Raw genomic sequence first — 17,172 nt, forward strand, 5'->3', positions numbered from 1 at the left:
GGCGTTTCACTCTGTTTTCTCCTATATTGATAGCTGTATTTGGAACTATAAATCAAACACGGTTTGTCCTAGCTTCTTGAAACTTGACACAATAAAGCAGTTTCATGTTTTATCTCTATGTTCTGTTTCCTCTTGATGTAGCCATAAGCAGTGACTGGGGAGAAACACTTTCATTGAAAGGGGTTGCCAAGCTTCCAAAAATTACGAGTCTCTAGAAATCTCAGCAACAATTTTGTAACCCAAACTGGATGACACTTTCAGGTAATGATCAGTACACTAAGCCCACTTGGTTCCCCAAATTTCGTTCTTCTATGTTGAAGCGTTCGTTTCCAGTAACAGTTTGAATTTTGGCGTTTCACTCTGTTTTCTCCTATACTGATAGTTGTATTTGGAACTCTAAATCAAACACGGTTTGTGCTAGCTTCTTGAAACTTGACACAATAAAGCAGTTTCACGATCTTTCTCTATGTTCTGTTTCCTCTTGATGTAGCCCTAAGCAGTGACTGGGGAGAAACACTTTCATTGAAAGGGGTTGGCAAGCTTCCAAAAATTACGAGTCTCCAGAAATCTCAGCAACTATTTTTTCACCCAAACTGGATGACACTTTCAGGTAATGATCAGTACACTAAGCCCACTTGTTTCCCCAAATTTTGTTCTTCTATGTTGAAGCGTTCCTTTCCAGTAACAGTTTGAATTTTGGCGTTTCACTCTGTTTTCTCCTATACTGATAGTTGTATTTGGAACTCTAAATCAAACACGGATTGTGCTAGCTTCTTGAAACTTGACACAATAAAGCGGTTTCACGTTCTATCTCTCTGTTCTGTTTCCTCTTGATGTAGCCCTAAGCCGTGACTCGGGAGAAACACTTTCATTGAAAGGGGTTGCCAAGCTTCCAAAAATTACGATTCTCCAGAAATCTCAGCAACAATTTTTTCACCCAAACTGGATGACACTTTCAGGTAATGATCAGTACACTAAGCCCACTTGGTTCCCCAAATTTCGTTCTTCTATGTTGAAGCGTTCGTTTCCAGTAACAGTTTGAATTTTGGTGTTTCACTCTGTTTTCTCCAAACTGATAGATGTATTTGGAACTGTAAATCAAACACGGTTTGTGCTAGCTTCTTGAAACTTGACACAATAAAGCAGTTTCACGTTCTATCTCTATGTTCTGTTTCCTCTTGATGTAGTCCTAAGCAATGACAGGGGAGAAACACTTTCATTGAAAGGGGTTGCCAAGCTTCCAAAAATTACGAGTCTCCAGAAATCTCTGAAACTATTTTTTCACCCAAACTGGATGACACTTTCAGGTAATGATCAGTACACTAAGCCCAGTTGGTTCTCCAAATGTCGTTCTTCTATGTTGAAGCGTTCGTTTCCAGTAACAGTTTGAATTTTGGCGTTTCACTCTGTTTTCTCCTATATTGATAGTTGTATTTGGAACTCTAAATCAAACACGGTTTGTGCTAGCTTCTTGAAACTTGACACAATAAAGCAGTTTCATGTTCTATCTCTATGTTCTGTTTCCTCTTGATGTAGCCCTAAGCAGTGACTGGGGAGAAACACTTTCATTGAAAGGGGTTGCCAAGCTTCCAAAAATTACGAGTCTCCAGAAATCTCTGAAACTATTTTTTCACCCAAACTGGATGACACTTTCAGGTAATGATCAGTACACTAAGCCCACTTGGTTCTCCAAATGCCGTTCTTCTATGTTGAAGCGTTCGTTTCCAGTAACATTTTGAATTTTGGCGTTTCACTCTGTTTTCTCCTGTAGGGATACATGTATTTGGAACTCTAAATCAAACACGGTTTGTGCTAGCTTCCTGAAACTTAACACAGTAAAGCGGTTTAACGTGCTATCTCTATGTTCTGTTTCCTCTTGATGTAGCCCTAAGCAGTGACTGGGGAGAAACACTTTCATTGAAAGGGGTTGCCAAGCTTCCAAATATTACGAGTCTCCAGAAATCTCAGCAACTATTTTTTCACCCAAACTGGATGACACTTTTAGGTAATGATCAGGACACTAACCCCATTTGGTTCCCCAAATTTCGTTCTTCTATGTTGAAGCGTTCGTTTCCAGTAACAGTTTGAATTTTGGCGTTTCACTCTTTTTCTCCTATACTGATAGATGTATGTGGAACTCTAAATCAAACACGGTTTGTGCTACCTTCTTGAAACTTGACACAATAAAGCGGTTTCAGGTGCCTTCTCTATGTTCTGTTTCCTCTTGATGTAGCCCTAAGCCGTGACTGGGGAGAAACACTTTCATTAAAAGGGGTTGCCAAGCTTCCAAAAATTACGAGTCTCCAGAAATCTCAGCAGCTATATTTCACCCAAACTGGATGATACTTTCAGGTCATGATCAGCACACTATGCCCACTTAGTTCCCCAAATTTCGTTCTACTATGTTGAAGTGTTCGTTTCCAGTAACAGTTTGAATTTTGGCGTTTCACTCTGTTTTCTCCTATAGTGATACATGTATTTGGAACTCTAAATCAAACACGGTTTGTGCTAGCTTCTTGAAACTTGACACAATAAAGCAGTTTCACATTCTTTCTCTATGTTCTGTTTTCTCTTGATGTAGCCCTAAGCAGTGACTGGGGAGAAACACTTTCATTGAAAGGGGTTGCCAAGCTTCCAAAAATTACGAGTCTCCAGAAATCTCAGCAACTATTTTTTCACCCAAACTGGATGATACTTTCAGGTAATGATCAGTACACTAAGCCCACTTGGTTCCCCAAATTTCGTTCTTCTATGTTGAAGCGTTTGTTTCCAGTAACAGTTTGAATTTTGGTGTTTCACTCTGTTTTCTCCTATATTGGTAGATGTATTTGGAACCCTAAATCAAACACGGTTTGTGCTAGCTTCTTGAAACTTGACACAATAAAGCAGTTTCACGTTCGTTCTCTATGTTCTGTTTCCTCTTGATGCAGCCCCAAGCAGTGACTGGGGAGAAACACTTTCATTGAAAGGGGTTGCCAAGCTTCCAAAAATTACGAGTCTCCAGAAATGTCTGAAACTATTTTTTCACCAAAACTGGATGACACTTTCAGGTAATGATCAGTACAATAATCCCACTTGGTTCTCCAAATGCCGTTCTTCTATGTTGAAGCGTTCGTTTCCAGTAACTGTTTGAATTTTGGCGTTTCACTCTGTTTTCTCCTATATTGATAGTTGTATTTGGAACTCTAAATCACACACGGTTTGTGCTAGCTTATTGAAACTTGACACAATAAAGCAGTTTCACGTTCTATCTCTATGTTCTGTTTCCTCTTGATGTAGCCCTAAGCAGTGGCTGGGGAGAAACACTTTCATTGAAAGGGGTTGCCAAGCTTCCAAAAATTACGAGTCTCCAGAAATCTCAGCAACTATTTTTTCACCCAAACTGGATGACACTTTTAGGTAATGATCAGGACACTAACCCCATTTGGTTCCCCAAATTTCGTTCTTCTATTTTGAAGCGTTCGTTTCCAGTAACAGTTTGAATTTTGGCGTTTCACTCTTTTTCTCCTATACTGATAGATGTATGTGGAACTCTAAATCAAACACGGTTTGTGCTAGCTTCTTGAAACTTGACACAATAAAGCGGTTTCACGTGCTTTCTCTATGTTCTGTTTCCTCTTGATGTAGCCCTAAGCCGTTACTGGGCAGAAACACTTTCATTGAAAGGGGTTGCCAAGCTTCCAAAAATTACGAGTCTCCAGAAATCTCAGCAACTATTTTTACACCCAAACTGGATGATACATTCAGGGAATGATCAGTACACTAAGCCCACTTGGTTCCCCTAATTTCGTTCTTCTATGTTGAAGCGTTCGTTTCCAGTAACTGTTTGAATTTTGGCGTTTCACTCTGTTTTCTCATATAGTGATACATGTATTTGGAACTCTAAATCAAACACGGTTTGTGCTAGCTTCTTGAAACTTGACACAATAAAGCAGTTTCACGTTCTTTCTCTATGTTCTGTTTCCTCTTGATGTAGCCCTAAGCAGTGACTGGGGAGAAACACTTTCATTGAAAGGGGTTGCCAAGCTTCCAAAAATTACGAGTCTCCAGAAATCTCTGAAACTATTTTTTCACCCAAACTGGATGACACTTTCAGGTAATGATCAGTACACTAAGCCCACTTGGTTCTCCAAATGCCGTTCTTCTATGTTGAAGCGTTCGTTTCCAGTAACATTTTGAATTTTGGCGTTTCACTCTGTTTTCTCCTGTAGGGATACATGTATTTGGAACTCTAAATCAAACACGGTTTGTGCTAGCTTCCTGAAACTTGACACAGTAAAGCGGTTTAATGTGCTATCTATATGTTCTGTTTCCTCTTGATGTAGCCATAAGCAGTGACTGGGGAGAAACACTTTCATTGAAAGGGGTTGCCAAGCTTCCAAAAATTACGAGTCTCCAGAAATCTCAGCAACTATTTTTACACCCAAACTGGATGATACTTTCAGGGAATGATCAGTACACTAAGCCCACTTGGTTCCCCAAATTTCGTTCTTCTATGTTGAAGCGTTCGTTTCCAGTAACAGTTTGAATTTTGGCGTTTCACTCTGTTTTCTCCTATACTGATAGATGTATTTGGAACTCTAAATCAAACACAGTTTGTGCTAGCTTCTTGAAACTTGACACAATAAAGCAGTTTCACGTTCTTTCTCTATGTTCTGTTTCCTCTTGATGTAGCACTAAGCAGTGACTGGGGAGAAACACTTTCATTGAAAGGGGTTGCCAAGCTTCCAAAAATTACGAGTCTCCAGAAATCTCAGCAACTATTTTTTCACCCAAACTGGATGACACTTTCACGTAATGATCAGTACACTAAGCCCACTTGGTTCCCCAAATTTCGTTCTTCTATGTTGAAGCGTTCGTTTCCAGTAACATTTTGAATTTTGGCATTTCACTCTGTTTTCTCCTATAGTGATACATGTATTTGGAACTCTAAATCAAACACGGTTTGTGCTAGCTTCTTGAAACTTGACACATCAAAGCAGTTTCACGTTCTATCTCTATGTTCTGTTTCCTCTTGATGTAGCCCTAAGCAGTGACTGGGGAGAAACACTTTCTTTGAAAGGGGTTGCCAAGCTTCCAAAAATTACGAGTCTCCAGAAATCTCAGCAACTATTTTTACACCCAAACTGGATGATACTTTCAGGGAATGATCAGTACACTAAGCCCACTTGGTTCCCTAAATTTCCTTCTTCTATGTTGAAGCGTTCGTTTCCAGTAACAGTTTGAATTTTGGCGTTTCACTCTGTTTTCTCATATAGTGATACATGTATTTGGAACTCTAAATCAAACACGGTTTGTGCTAGCTTCTTGAAACTTGACACAATAAAGCAGTTTCACGTTCTTTCTCTATGTTCTGTTTCCTCTTGATGTAGCCCTAAGCAGTGACTGGGGAGAAACACTTTCATTGAAAGGGGTTGCCAAGCTTCCAAAAATTACGAGTCTCCAGAAATCTCAGCAACTATTTTTTCACCCAAACTGGATGACACTTTCAGGTAATGATCAGTACAATAAGCCCACTTGGTTCAACAAATTTCGTTCTTCTATGTTGAGCGTTCGTTTCCAGTAACAGTTTGAATTTTGGCATTTCACTCTGTTTTCTCCTATACTGATAGTTGTATTTGGAACTCTAAATCAAACACGGTTTGTGCTAGCTTCCTGAAACTTGACAGAGTAAAGCGGTTTAACGTGCTATCTCTATGTTCTGTTTCCTCTATATGTAGCCCTAAGCAGTGACTGGGGAGAAACACTTTCATTGAAAGGGGTTGCCAAGCTTCAAAAAATTACGAGTCTCCAGAAATCTCAGCAACTATTTTTTCACCCAAACTGGATGACACTTTCAGGTAATGATCAGTACACTAAGCCCACTTGGTTCCCGAAATTTCGTTCTTCTATGTTGAAGCGTTCGTTTCCAGTAACAGTTTGAATTTTGGCGTTTCACTCTGTTTTCACCTATATTGATAGCTGTATTTGGAACTATAAATCAAACACGGTTTGTCCTAGCTTCTTGAAACTTGACACAATAAAGCAGTTTCACGTTCTATCTCTATGTTCTGTTTCCTCTTGATGTAGCCATAAGCAGTGACTGGGGAGAAACACTTTCATTGAAAGGGGTTGGAAAGCTTCCAAAAATTACGAGTCTCTAGAAATCTCAGCAACAATTTTTTAACCCAAACTGGATGACACTTTCAGGTAATGATCAGTACACTAAGCCCACTTGGTTCCCCAAATTTCGTTCTTCTATGTTGAAGCGTTCGTTTCCAGTAACAGTTTGAATTTTGGCGTTTCACTCTGTTTTCTCCTATACTGATAGATGTATTTGGAACTCTAAATCAAACACGGTTTGTGCTAGCTTCTTGAAACTTGACACAATAAAGCAGTTTCACGTTCTATCTCTATGTTCTGTTTCCTCTTGATGTAGCCCTAAGCAGTGACTGGGGAGAAACACTTTTATTGAAAGGGGTTGGCAAGATTCCAAAAATTACGAGTCTCCAGAAATCTCAGCAACTATTTTTTCACCCAAACTGGATGACACTTTCAGGTAATGATCAGTACACTAAGCCCACTTGGTTCCCGAAATTTCGTTCTTCTATGTTGAAGCGTTCGTTTCCAGTAACAGTTTGAATTTTGGCGTTTCACTCTGTTTTCACCTATATTGATAGCTGTATTTGGAACTATAAATCAAACACGGTTTGTTCTAGCTTCTTGAAACTTGACACAATAAAGCAGTTTCACGTTCTATCTCTATGTTCTGTTTCCTCTTGATGTAGCCCTAAGCAGTGACTGGGGAGAAACACTTTCATTGAAAGGGGTTGCCAAGCTTCCAAAAATAACGAGTCTCCAGAAATCTCAGAAACTATTTTTTCACCCAAACTGGATGACACTTTCAGGTAATGATCAGTACACTAAGCCCACTTGGTTCTCCAAATGCCGTTCTTCTATGTTGAAGCGTTCGTTTCCAGTAACTGTTTGAATTTTGGCATTTCACTCTGTTTTCTCCTATATTGATAGTTGTATTTGGAACTCTAAATCAAACACGGTTTGTGCTAGCTTATTGAAACTTGACACAATAAAGCAGTTTCACGTTCTATCTCTATGTTCTGTTTCCTCTTGATGTAGCCCTAAGCAGTGACTGGGGAGAAACACTTTCATTGAAAGGGGTTGCCAAGCTTCCAAAAATTACGAGTCTCCAGAAATCTCAGCAACTATTTTTTCACCCAAACTGGATGACACTTTTAGGTAATGATCAGGACACTAACCCCATTTGGTTCCCCAAATTTCGTTCTTCTATGTTGAAGCGTTCGTTTCCAGTAACAGTTTGAATTTTGGCGTTTCACTGTTTTTCTCCTATACTGATAGATGTATGTGGAACTCTAAATCAAACACGGTTTGTGCTACCTTCTTGAAACTTGACACAATAAAGCGGTTTCACGTGCCTTCTCTATGTTCTGTTTCCTCTTGATGTAGCCCTAAGCCGTGACTGGGGAGAAACACTTTCATTAAAAGGGGTTGCCAAGCTTCCAAAAATTACGAGTCTCCAGAAATCTCAGCAGCTATATTTCACCCAAACTGGATGATACTTTCAGGTCATGATCAGCACACTATGCCCACTTAGTTCCCCAAATTTCGTTCTACTATGTTGAAGTGTTCGTTTCCAGTAACAGTTTGAATTTTGGCGTTTCACTCTGTTTTCTCCTATAGTGATACATGTATTTGGAACTCTAATTCAAACACGGTTTGTGCTAGCTTCTTGAAACTTGACACAATAAAGCAGTTTCACATTCTTTCTCTATGTTCTGTTTTCTCTTGATGTAGCCCTAAGCAGTGACTGGGGAGAAACACTTTCATTGAAAGGGGTTGCCAAGCTTCCAAAAATTACGAGTCTCCAGAAATCTCTGAAACAATTTTTTCACCAAAACTGGATGACACTTTCAGGTAATGATCAGTACAATAATCCCACTTGGTTCTCCAAATGCCGTTCTTCTATGTTGAAGCGTTCGTTTCCAGTAACTGTTTGAATTTTGGCGTTTCACTCTGTTTTCTCCTATATTGATAGTTGTATTTGGAACTCTAAATCACACACGGTTTGTGCTAGCTTATTGAAACTTGACACAATAAAGCAGTTTCACGTTCTATCTCTATGTTCTGTTTCCTCTTGATGTAGCCCTAAGCAGTGGCTGGGGAGAAACACTTTCATTGAAAGGGGTTGCCAAGCTTCCAAAAATTACGAGTCTCCAGAAATCTCAGCAACTATTTTTTCACCCAAACTGGATGACACTTTTAGGTAACGATCAGGACACTAACCCCATTTGGTTCCCCAAATTTCGTTCTTCTATTTTGAAGCGTTCGTTTCCAGTAACAGTTTGAATTTTGGCGTTTCACTCTTTTTCTCCTATACTGATAGATGTATGTGGAACTCTAAATCAAACACGGTTTGTGCTAGCTTCTTGAAACTTGACACAATAAAGCGGTTTCACGTGCTTTCTCTATGTTCTGTTTCCTCTTGATGTAGCCCTAAGCCGTTACTGGGCAGAAACACTTTCATTGAAAGGGGTTGCCAAGCTTCCAAAAATTACGAGTCTCCAGAAATCTCAGCAAATATTTTTACACCCAAACTGGATGATACATTCAGGGAATGATCAGTACACTAAGCCCACTTGGTTCCCCTAATTTCGTTCTTCTATGTTGAAGCGTTCGTTTCCAGTAACTGTTTGAATTTTGGCGTTTCACTCTGTTTTCTCATATAGTGATACATGTATTTGGAACTCTAAATCAAACACGGTTTGTGCTAGCTTCTTGAAACTTGACACAATAAAGCAGTTTCACGTTCTTTCTCTATGTTCTGTTTCCTCTTGATGTAGCCCTAAGCAGTGACTGGGGAGAAACACTTTCATTGAAAGGGGTTGCCAAGCTTCCAAAAATTACGAGTCTCCAGAAATCTCAGCAACTATTTTTTCACCCAAACTGGATGACACTTTCAGGTAATGATCAGTACAATAAGCCCACTTGGTTCAACAAATTTCATTCTTCTATGTTGAAGCGTTCGTTTCCAGTAACAGTTTGAATTTTGGCATTTCACTCTGTTTTCTCCTATACTGATAGTTGTATTTGGAACTCTAAATCAAACACGGTTTGTGCTAGCTTCCTGAAACTTGACACAGTAAAGCGGTTTAACGTGCTATCTCTATGTTCTGTTTCCTCTATATGTAGCCCTAAGCAGTGACTGGGGAGAAACACTTTCATTGAAAGGGGTTGCCAAGCTTCCAAAAATTACGAGTCTCCAGAAATCTCAGCAACTATTTTTTCACCCAAACTGGATGACACTTTCACGTAATGATCAGTACACTAAGCCCACTTGGTTCCCCAAATTTCGTTCTTCTATGTTGAAGCGTTCGTTTCCAGTAACATTTTGAATTTTGGCGTTTCACTCTGTTTTCTCATATAGTGATACATGTATTTGGAACTCTAAATCAAACACGGTTTGTGCTAGCTTCTTGAAACTTGACACAATAAAGCAGTTTCACGTTCTATCTCTATGTTCTGTTTCCTCTTGATGTAGCCCTAAGCAGTGACTGCGGAGAAACACTTTCATTGAAAGGGGTTGCCAAGCTTCCAAAAATTACGAGTCTCCAGAAATCTCAGCAACTATTTTTACACCCAAACTGGATGATACTTTCAGGGAATGATCAGTACACTAAGCCCACTTGGTTCACCAAATTTCGTTCTTCTATGTTGAAGCGTTCGTTTCCAGTAACAGTTTGAATTTTGGCGTTTCACTCTGTTTTCTCATATAGTGATACATGTATTTGGAACTCTAAATCAAACACGGTTTGTGCTAGCTTCTTGAAACTTGACACAATAAAGCAGTTTCACGTTCTTTCTCTATGTTCTGTTTCCTCTTGATGTAGCCCTAAGCAGTGACTGGGGAGAAACACTTTCATTGAAAGGGGTTGCCAAGCTTCCAAAAATTACGAGTCTCCAGAAATCTCAGCAACTATTTTTTCACCCAAACTGGATGACACTTTCAGGTAATGATCAGTACAATAAGCCCACTTGGTTCAACAAATTTCATTCTTCTATGTTGAAGCGTTCGTTTCCAGTAACAGTTTGAATTTTGGCATTTCACTCTGTTTTCTCCTATACTGATAGTTGTATTTGGAACTCTAAATCAAACATGGTTTGTGCTAGCTTTCTGAAACGTGACACAGTAAAGCGGTTTATCGTGCTATCTCTATGTTCTGTTTCCTCTACATGTAGCCCTAAGCAGTGACTGGGGAGAAACACTTTCATTGAAAGGGGTTGCCAAGCTTCCAAAAATTACGAGTCTCTAGATATCTCAGCAAATATTTTTTCACCCAAACTGGATGACACTTTCAGGTAATGATCAGTACACTAAGCCCACTTGGTTCCCGAAATTTCGTTCTTCTATGTTGAAGCGTTCGTTTCCAGTAACAGTTTGAATTTTGGCGTTTCACTCTTTTTTCTCCTATACTGATAGATGTATTTGGAATCTAAATCAAACACCGTTTGTGCTAGCTTCTTGAAACTTGACACAATAAAGCAGTTTCACGTTCTATCTCTATGTTCTGTTTCCTCTTGATGTAGCCCTAAGCAGTGACTGGGGAGAAACACTTTCATTGAAAGGGGTTGCCAAGCTTCCAAAAATTACGAGTCTCCAGAAATATCAGCAACTATTTTTTCACCCAAACTGGATGATACTTTCAGGTCATGATCAGCACACTATGCCCACTTAGTTCCCCAAATATCGTTCTACTATGTTGAAGCGTTCGTTTCCAGTAACAGTTTGAATTTTGGCGTTTCACTCTGTTTTCTCCTATAGTGATACATGTATTTGGAACTCTAAATCAAACACGGTTTGTGCTAGCTTCTTGAAACTTGACACAATAAAGCAGTTTCACATTCTTTCTCTATGTTCTGTTTTATCTTGATGTAGCCCTAAGCAGTGACTGGGGAGAAACACATTCATTGAAAGGGGTTGCAAAGCTTCGAAAAATTACGAGTCTCCAGAAATTTCAGCAACTCTTTTTTCACACAAACTGGATGACACTTTCAGGTAATGATCAGGACACTAACGCTACTTGGTTCCCCAAATTTCGTCCTTCTATGTTGAAGCGTTCGTTTCCAGTAACAGTTTGAATTTTGGCGTTTCACTCTGTTTTCTCCTATAGTGATACATGTATTTGGAACTCTAAATCAAACATGCTTTGTGCTAGCTTCTTGAAACTTGACACAATAAAGCAGTTTCACGTTCTATCTCTATGTTCTGTTTCCTCTTAATGTAGCCCTAAGCAGTGACTGGGGAGAAACACTTTTATTGAAAGGGGTTGCCAAGCTTCCAAAAATTACGAGTCTCCAGAAATCTCAGCAACTATTTTTTCACCCAAACTGGATGACACTTTCAGGTAATGATCAGTACACTAAGCCCACTTGGTTCCCCAAATTTTGTTCTTCTATGTTCAAGCGTTCGTTTCCAGTAAGAGTTTGAATTTTGCCGTTTCATTCTGTTTTCTCCTATATTGGTAGATGTATTTGGAACTATAAATCAAACACGGTTTGTGCTAGCTTCTTGAAACTTGACACAATAAAGCAGTTTCACGTTCTATCTCTATGTTCTGTTTCCTCTTGATGTAGCCCTAAGCCGTGACTGGGGAGAAACACTTTCATTGAAAGGGGTTGCCAAGCTTCCAAAAATTACGAGTCTCCAGAAATCTCAGCAACTATTTTTTCACCCAAACTGGATGATACTTTCAGGTAATGAGCAGTACACTAAGCCCACTTGGTTCCCCAAATTTCGTTCTTCTGTGTTGAAGCGTTTGTTTCCAGTAACAGTGTGAATTTTGGCGTTTCACTCTGTTTTCTCCTATATTGGTAGATGTATTTGGAACTCTAAATCAAACACGGTTTGTGCTAGCTTCTTGAAACTTGACACAATAAAGCAGTTTCACGTTCTTTCTCTATGTTCTGTTTCCTCTTGATGCAGCCCTAAGCAGTGACAGGGGAGAAACATTTTCATTGAAAGGGGTTGCCAAGCTTCCAAATATTACGAGTCTCCAGAAATCTCAGCAACTATTTTTTCACTCAAACTGGATGAAACTTTCAGGTAATGATCAGTACAATAAGCCCACTTGGTTCAACAAATTTCGTTCTTCTATGTTGAAGCGTTCGTTTCCAGTAACAGTTTGATTTTTGGCATTTCACTCTGTTTTCTCCTGTACTAATAGATGTATTTGAAACACTAAATCAAACACAGTTTGTGCTAGCTTCTTGAAACTTGACACAATAAAGCAGTTTCATGTTCTTTCTCTATGTTCTGTTTCCTCTTGATGTAGCCCTAAGCCATGACTGGGGAGAAACACTTTCATTGAAAGTGGTTGCCAAGCTTCCAAAAATTACGAGTCTCCAGAAATCTCAGCAACCATTTTTTTACTCAAACTGGATGATTCTTTCAGGTAATGATCAGTTCACTAAGCCCACTTGGTTCCCCAAATTTCGTTCTTCTATGTTGAAGCGTTCGTTTCCAGTAACAGTTTGAATTTTGGCGTTTCACTCTGTTTTCTCCTATATTGATAGATGTATTTGGAACTCTAAATCAAACACGGTTTTTGCTAGCTTCTTGAAAATTGACACAATAAAGCAGTTTCACGTTCTATCTCTATGTTCTGTTTCCTCTTGATGTAGCCCTAAGCCGTGACTGGGGAGAAACACTTTCATTGAAAGGGGTTGCCAAGCTTCCAAAAATTACGAGTCTCCAGAAATATCAGCAACTATTTTTTCACCCAAACTGGATGATACTTTCAGGTAATGATCAGTACACTAAGCCCACTTCGTTCCCCAAATTTCGTTCTTCTATGTTGAAGCGTTTGTTTCCAGTAACAGTTTGAATTTTGGCGTTTCACTCTGTTTTCTCCTATACTGATAGATGTATTTGGAACTCTAAATCAAACACGGTTTGTGCTAGCTTCTTGAAACTTGACACAATAAAGCAGTTTCACGTTCTTTCTCTATGTTCTGTTTCCTCTTGATGTAGCCCTAAGCAGTGACTGGGGAGAAACACTTACATTGAAAGGTGTTGCCAAGCTTCCAAAAATTACGAGTCTCCAGAAATCTCAGCAACTATTTTTTCACCCAAACTGGATGATACTTTCAGGTAATGATCAGTACACTAAGCCCACTTGGTTCCCCAAATTTCGTTCTTCTATGTTGAAGCGTTCGTTTCCAGTAACAGTTTGAATTTTGGCGTTTCACTCTGTTTTCTCCTATACTGATAGATGTATTTGGAACTCTAAATCAAACACGGTTTGTGCTAGCTTCTTGAAACTTGACACAATAAAGCAGTTTCACTTTCTATCTCTATGTTCTGTTTCCTCTTGATGTAGTCCTAAGCAGTGACTGGGGAGAAAAACTTTCATTGAAAGGGGTTGCCAAGCTTCCAAAAATTACGAGTCTCCAGAAATCTCAGCAACTATTTTTTCACCCAAACTGGATGATACTTTCAGGTAATGATCAGGACACTAAGCCCACTTGGTTGCCCAAATTTCGTTCTTCTATGTTGAAGCGTTCGTTTCCAGTAACAGTTTGAATTTTGGCGTTTCACTCTGTTTTCTCCTATACTGATAGATGTATTTGGAACTCTAAATCAAACACGGTTTGTGCTAGCTTCTTGAAAATTGACACAATAAAGCAGTTTCACGTTCTATCTCTATGTTCTGTTTCCTCTTGATGTAGCCCTAAGCAGTGACTGGGGAGAAACCCTTTCATTGAATGGGGTTGCCAAGCTTCCAAAAATTACGAGTCTCCAGAAATCTCAGCAACTATTTTTTCACCCAAACTGGATGATACTTTCAGGTAATGAGCAGTACACTAAGCCCACTTGGTTCCCCAAATTTCGTTCTTCTATGTTGAAGCGTTCGTTTCCAGTAACAGTTTGAATTTTGGCGTTTCACTCTGTTTTCTCCTATACTGATAGATGTATTTGGAACTCTAAATCAAACACGGTTTGTGCTAGCTTCTTGAAACTTGACACAATAAAGCAGTTTCACGTTCTATCTCTATGTTCTGTTTCCTCTTGATGTAGCCCTAAGCAGTGACTGGGGAGAAACCCTTTCATTGAATGGGGTTGCCAAGCTTCCAAAAATTACGAGTCTCCAGAAATCTCAGCAACTATTTTTTCACCCAAACTGGATGATACTTTCAGGTAATGAGCAGTACACTAAGCCCACTTGGTTCCCCAAATTTCGTTCTTCTATGTTGAAGCGTTCGTTTCCAGTAACAGTTTGAATTTTGGCGTTTCACTCTGTTTTCTCCTATACTGATAGATGTATTTATAACTCTAAATCAAACACGGTTTTTGCTAGCTTCCTGAAAATTGACACAATAAAGCAGTTTCACGTTCTATCTCTATGTTCTGTTTCCTCTGGATGTAGCCCTAAGCAGTGACTGGGGAGAAACACTTTCATTGAAAGGGGTTGCCAAGCTTCCAAAAATTACGAGTTTCCAGAAATCTCAGCAACTATTTTTTCACTCAAACTGGATGATACTTTACGGTAATGATCAGTACCCTAATCCCACTTGGTTCCCCAAATTTCGTTCTTCTATGTTGAAGCGTTCGTTTCCAGTAACAGTTTGAATTTTGGCGTTTCACTCTATTTTCTCCTATACTGATAGATGTATTTAGAATCTAAATCAAACACGGTTTGTGCTAGCTTCTTGAAACTTGACACAATAAAGCGGTTTCACGTGCTCTCTCTATGTTCTGTTTCCTCGTGATGTAGCCCTAAGCAGTGACTGGGGAGAAACACTTACATTGAAAGGGGTTGCCAAGATTCCAAAAATTACGAATCTCAAGAAATCTCAGCAACTATTTTTTCACCCAATCTTGATGATACTTTCAGGTAGTGATCAGTACACTAAGCCCACTTGGTTCCCCAAATTTCGTTCTTCTATGTTGAAGCGTTCGTTTCCAGTAACATTTTGAATTTTGGCGTTTCACTCTGTTTTCTCCTATACTGATAGATGTATTTGGAAATCTAAATCAAACACAGTTTTTGCTAGCTTCTTGAAACTTGACACAATAAAGAAGTTTCACGTGCTATCTCTATGCTCTGTTTCCTCTTTATGTACCCCTAAGCAGTGACTGGGGAGAAACACTTTCATTGAAAGGTGTTGCCAAGCTTCCAAAAATTACGAGTCTCCAGAAATCTCAGCAACTATTTTTCACCCAAACTGGATGATACTTTCAGGTAATGATCAGTACACTAAGCCCACTTGGTTCCCCAAATTTCGTTCTTCTATGTTGAAGCGTTCGTTTCCAGTATCAGTTTGAAATTTGGAGTTTCACTCTGTTTTCTCCTGTACTGATAGATGTATTTGGAACACTAAATCAAACACGGTTTGTGCTAGCTTCTTGAAACTTGACACAATAAAGCAGTTTCACGTTCTTTCTCTATGTTCTGTTTCCTCTTGATGTAGCCCTAAGCAGTGACAGGGCAGAAACACTTTCATTGAAAGGGGTTGCCAAGCTTCCAAAAATTACGAGTCTCCAGAAATCTCAGCAACTATTTTTTCACCCAAACTGGATGATACTTTCAGGTAATGATCAGTACACTAAGCCCACTTGGTTCCCCAAATTTCATTCTTCTATATTGAAGCGTTCGTTTCCAGTAACAGTTTGAATTTTGGCGTTTCACTCTGTTTTCTCCTATACAGATAGATGTATTTGGAACACTAAATCAAACACGGTTTGTGCTAGCTTCTGGAAACTTGACACAATAAAGCAGTTTCACGTTCTTTCTCTATGTTCTGTTTCCTCTTGAGGTAGCCCTAAGCAGTGACTGGGGAGAAACACTTTCATTGAAAGGGGTTGCCAAGCTTCCAAAAATTACGAGTCTCCAGAAATCTCAGCAACTATTTTTTCACCCAAACTGGATGATACTTTCAGGTAATGATCAGTACACTAAGCCCACTTGGTTCCCCAAATTTCATTCTTCTATGTTGAAGCGTTCGTTTCCAGTAACAGTTTGAATTTTGGCGTTTCACTCTGTTTTCTCCTGTACTGATAGATGTATTTGGATCTCTAAATCAAACACGGTTTGTGCTAGCTTCTTGAAACTTGACACAATAAAGCAGTTTCACGTTCTTTCTCTATGTTCTGTTTTCTCTTGATGTAGCCCTAAGCAGTGACTGGGGAGAAACACTTTCATTGAAAGGGGTTGCCAAGCTTCCAAAAATTACGATTCTCCAGAAATATCAGCAACTATTTTTTCACCCAAACTGGATGATACTTTCAGGTAATGATCAGTACACTAAGCCCACTTCGTTCCCCAAATTTCGTTCTTCTATGTTGAAGCGTTCGTTTCCAGTAACAGTTTGAATTTTGGCGTTTCACTCTGTTTTCTCCTATACTGATAGAAGTATTTGGAGTCTAAATCAACACGGTGTGTGCTAGCTTCTTGAAACTTGACACAATAAAGCAGTTTCACGTTCTTTCTCTATGTTCTGTTTCCTCTTGATGTAGCCCTAAGCAGTGACTGGGGAGAAACACTTTCATTGATAGGGGTTGCCAAGCTTCCAAAAATTACGATTCTCCAGAAATCTCAGGAACTATTGTTTCACTCAAACTGGATGATACTTTCAGGTAACGATCAGGACACTAAGCCCACTTGGTTCCCCAAATTTCGTACTTCTATGTTGAAGCGTTCGTTTCCAGTAACAGTTTGAATTTTGGCGTTTCACTCTGTTTTCTCCTATACTGATAGATGTATTTGGAACTCTAAATCAAACACGGTTTGTGCTAGCTTCTTGAAACTTGACACAATAAAGCAGTTTCACGTTCTATCTCTATGTTCTGTTTCCTCCTGATGTAGCCGTAAGCCGTGACTGGGGAGAAACAGTTATATTGAAAGGGGTTGCCAAGCTTCCAAAAATTACGAGTCTCCAGTAATCTCAGCAACTATTTTTTCACCCAAACTGGATGATACTTTCAGGTAATGATCAGGACACTAAGCCCACTTGGTTCCCCAAATTTCGTTCTTCTATGTTGAAGCGTTCGTTTCCAGTAACAGTTTGAATTTTGGCGTTTCACTCTGTTTTCTCCTATACTGATAGATGTATTTGGAACTCTAAATCAAACACGGTTTGTGCTAGCTTCTTGAAACT

This window comes from Spermophilus citellus (assembly GCF_964194105.1).
Source record: "Spermophilus citellus genome assembly, chromosome: 3".
Taxonomy (NCBI): Eukaryota; Metazoa; Chordata; class Mammalia; order Rodentia; family Sciuridae; genus Spermophilus; species Spermophilus citellus.